This window comes from Arachis ipaensis, chromosome B01 (assembly GCF_000816755.2).
Source record: "Arachis ipaensis cultivar K30076 chromosome B01, Araip1.1, whole genome shotgun sequence".
NCBI lineage: Eukaryota > Viridiplantae > Streptophyta > Magnoliopsida > Fabales > Fabaceae > Arachis > Arachis ipaensis.
In genome coordinates, this window is record NC_029785.2 from 124,728,332 (window position 1) to 124,733,057 (window position 4,726).

At 32.1% G+C, this 4,726-nt stretch overlaps 1 long non-coding RNA gene and 1 pseudogene across 1 annotated transcript in view; both read right to left on the reverse strand.

The window, feature by feature from the left end:
* The window catches only part of LOC110262999, a 21,396-nt gene that overhangs the window by 1,784 nt on the left and 14,886 nt on the right, over positions 1-4,726 (reverse strand). The gene's annotated exons all lie outside the window — the stretch shown is intronic.
* Positions 2,708-4,726, reverse strand: part of LOC107637029 — a 6,677-nt pseudogene continuing 4,658 nt past the window's right edge.

Genomic DNA, 4,726 nt, shown 5'->3' on the forward strand with positions numbered 1-4,726 from the left:
AGAGAATTCACTCCCAAAATTATTAATGCATTAGTTGCATTAAAAAAAATTAAAATACTTTAAAATGTGTTTTTTAATATATCATTAGAAAAAATGGGGTCCATGTCAGACTTCAACTAAGAACTATGGTTTTTAGGGATGTACATGGTTCGACCCGGTCCAAAGACCCGGCCCAATCCCAAACACTTTAGGGGCTAATTTAGTGTGATTTTATCGGGTCTAGAGTCGGGTAAGGGTCTCAAAAATAGACCCGGTCATTATTTCGGGTCGGGTCCGGGTCATAGTTCGAGTCACCCGAACTCGATCCGGTGGCCCGATCATCATACACAATTAATATTTTGTGTTATTAGTGATGGATGATGACTATTTTTATGTGAAATTTAAATATTGTAAACCTTAATATTTTGTGTTATTAGTCATTATAAGATTATAAGTTAATGTTTTATGTTTAAAATGCATAAGACTTTAGACTAATACATAATATTGTATTATTTGTATTGATTTAAATATTTGGTGTTATTAAACAATATTAGTATTGATTATAGTTATGCTTTAATTTTAGAGAAGGATTGGTTCTTGTTATATTTTTTTAAGTGAATTTTACTATGTGAATTGTGAAATAATGGTTGGAGATTATGTGATTTTTACATGCTAAAGACCCGGTTTTCACCCGATTTTTACCTATTTTTCACCCGGCCCGAAAGTACGTAAGTTTTATCAGGTCTAAGATCAGGTTAGGGTCTAAAAATTAGGACCGGTTTATGTTTCGGGTCGGGTCTGGATTAAGCCAAACCCGGTGTAACTCGGCCCATGTACACCCCTAATGGTTTTAATTAGTTCCGGTGGAATAACGTGGTGGCTTTTTTCATTTTTTTTTTCTAATAAAAGTGGTATATATAATTTCAAAAATTAAAAATTAATTATTAAACTTGGGATTGATTGCTAGTTAGTTAGTAGTTTGGGATTGATTTCATCTCATAAACACGTGTTTAATGTTTATTGGTCTTGTTAAAAAAATGTTTTTACATATAAAAACTTGAATGCTTTTCAAATTGAAGCTAGGGTAAGGAAATTGGACAAGTTAGCAAAGAATGGGGCCAATAATTTGACAAGATAAAGCTAATGTTTAAATGGATATCAGTTTATACGATGACTCAAATAATTCAGAATTAGAGATTTAGTAAAGGTTGGGTTATTCTAAAAATAGTTCATTAAACTTGCAAATTCATCTAATAGGATTCTGACTTGATCGGAGCATGGGTTTTGTGATCCGAGACCAACTCAATTTGTGCAACAAGCAAAGCCAAGTCTTATCTTTTCACTATCCAAGATGCTATCTACAGTTAAATTTACCTAAAACTGTTCTTAATTTAAGGTGAATTATATGATAAAGATGTAAGTTTATAGATTTTTTTTAATAGAATAAAAGAGATATTAATAAAGATAAAATCCACATTTTGAATAATAATAAAATAATAAAAAATAACTATAAAAAAATTATATTCTCTCTATATCACTCTAATATGTACAGTAGAGTGCTCCTTAATTTAAATATCAGAATCCTTTATAGATATTTTACTATCAATTATTTGAGGAGGTCAAACAATTTCATCACTTTGATGAATAAATCAGAACCTTCGAATAAAAAAGTCTAGACCTCACGTCTAGATCTATTTTATTTCAGTTTCAGGTCTTTTCTTAAAACAATATCAATTCTTTTCTAGTCTTTTTTTTTTTTGAAAAAAAAAAAAAGTTGATGACAAATTTGTGATACTGCAACAAAAAGAATGTACGTATAATTCCTTAATTTTTTTTCTCCTTTTCCAAATAAAAAGGCGCCTAATTCTTAGAGAGAAGCTAAGAATGTGGGAAATGAATTGATGATTATATTATAGCTTTTGTATTATTCTGGTCTCTGGAGGTGTGCCTTAGAAGTCATACTTTACTCTACTCATATGCAATAATATTTAGATTTAATCATATTGAGAATCTACTCCATAATGTTTCCACAACTATATATATATAACTGTACTAAAGTTAAATATTCTGAAAATAAAGAAGCTAATAATAAGTTGTATATATAAATATGATGATCAATGATCGGTCAACAAATAAAGTTAATATGCATTATTTTCAATATAATGAACAACACAATAAGATCTGAGAAGCATGCATGCAATATCATATAACTCCCGTTAATATTATTATAGTATTGTGTCATTTGTGGTGTCTGGTTTCCCTCGCACACAATAACTCCATGGATCGGAGTATTTTCTTCTTTGCAGAGACCAAATAATATTATAATAATAATTTTCCATAAATTTCATCTTATTATTAATTTTTTCGTGACTCAAACAGAAATTTTTAAAGCTAGAAACTGAAATTTTAGTAATATTTCTTTCAAAAATACCTACATTTAACTTTTCAAATTCCAAATCTATCATTCAATTTTCATATTTATCTTAAAATAAATATAATATTGAGACATAATTCAGTCCAATAAAACATAATACAAAAACTTAATTTAGTCTTAGTCTCTGTCTCCCACTCTCAGTCGCAATCTCAGTCTCAGTCTCTCTTCTAAACGCAGTCTAAATTTGCCGTTGAATGTTGAGCCGGCTTTGAGCTTCTTTATGGATGAATCTGGGTCATTAGAAATTATGAATGTCTCTAAAATGTTCAATATATAAGGAAATGTGGGTCCTCATACATGAACAAAATTACTTTACAACAATCATGAATCATTCCTATCAGATACTTTTATCATTAATAATTACTGAGTAAACATTTCGGAATCAAAGACAACATACATACAGTATGATACTAGAGATACATACATACATATATACACGCTAAGACCCTTGTAAATAACATGTCTACAATTAACAGTTACAACACATAACAACATATACATTTGGAGTTTTGAAGTAGCAATTAGAGCATTTTCCTCTTCCTCAAATTTGTCTGAAAGAGTAAATGTTGGAAGCTAATCAGCAAAAAGAATAATCCAGCATCATTGCTGCTATTAATAGCAAAAGAGTAATATGTATGCACCATGCACCAAGTTCTAATCTAAGTTCACCAGCTTTCTACACCATGTACACTAGCAGGTTTGATTATTCCACAGAAAATTAGTGAAGTGTGCTAATCACACCCAAGCATGGATCTTAATCCAATGCATCACATATTTGTATGCTGCAATAATATCAGCTAGCTTCCCTACTTGTTCAAAGGTCAGATATAGTAAGACTCATTCATTCACTGCTTGGCGGTTTTACCAAATACTCCTTCTCAACTAGATTGAAGGTCAGCTTTAACCGTTCTTGTAGATGTTTTGTGATGTTCTTCAAGATCCTTTTCTGATGTTTTGTACTTTTCAGCCATTCAATTCCAAACATTACCTGCACTTTACATGCTTTTGCATTGTGTGGTAAATCATCGATTTGATAGCGAAGGTGCAGCTGTGGATTATTTAGAAGGCACCAATAATCAATGCTGTAGGAATATAAGGAAACAAAAAAAAGTATAACAGCTAAATTTGGCATACTCACATTGAAATAATCTGCAAGAGGAACTCCATGGAAGTTCATAACCTCCTCCAATAGCCAAACATTTCCATTCAGAAGAGATCTTTGCTGTGTACTTGTCACTTCAACTTTATATTTCGAAATTCGCTTCTCGAATTTGTAATATACTGACCTCTCACTGATGCTATCTATCTCAGATACCCAAGGAGTATAAGAATATTCAACACAACCAGATTTTTCCATGAACATGCGATCCAACTTGCCCCCCTTGAATAGCTCCATAAAGAAACTGGCCTGCATTAGTTATGGAAAAAGAACTATAAGCAAATCACAGACGTTAAATTGGTAAAATTTGCACAACAAAATGAGAGGGACAAAGATATAGAGAGATTACAGGAACAGGGACGGTACAAGTATAAACCTCAGACAAGATAACATCTTCAAGGCCAATGTATGAGCCATTCTCTTCACCATTATAGTTTTTTGTTTCAGAGTCTTCTTCAACTAACTGGACCTTCTGTTCAGGAGTCAAGGCTCTTGCCTTCCAGAGGGCCATTATAGTCCTATATAGCAGCTCCAGAGTAGTTTCAGTAAAATGATATGTTGTAATTAGTCAATTTGATTTTAGTAAAGAATTATATACAGCAAAAACATGTAAGAGATCACACTTGACAACATTAATTGAGAGAAAAAACTAAAAGGATCCATTTCTGATAATGAGAGGTTGGAAGACAAGGCTTAGTTGTTGTTTAACTAAAGGTCAACAATAGAAGCTAATTATTAGATATGCATAATCCAGAGGAGTTGCAATCATAAATTGCCTTCAATGAAACCCCCAAGATATAATACACCCTCAAAACAACCTCAATGATCATATTGAAGACATAGTAGAAAAGTATACAGTGCTTTTATGTAGGTAAAAGTTAGTAAAATGACATAACATGTCTACCATCTACCTGTTTGCAACATTGAAAGACACAAAGGATTGGAAATGAAACTTCAGTCTGCCTTGTTCATCTTGCATTTTTGCACCATGCCTAGCATCCAAACCTTTGCCCGGCCGAAGAGTTATGGAAATTGAGGGACTGCCCATCGATGCGAACGTAGGAGGAATGACCTGGATGTCTTCAATGTCCTCCCAAAGAAAAAAGAATTTCGTCTTGTTTCCAAACAAATTTGCATTAAATCCAATTATTCTT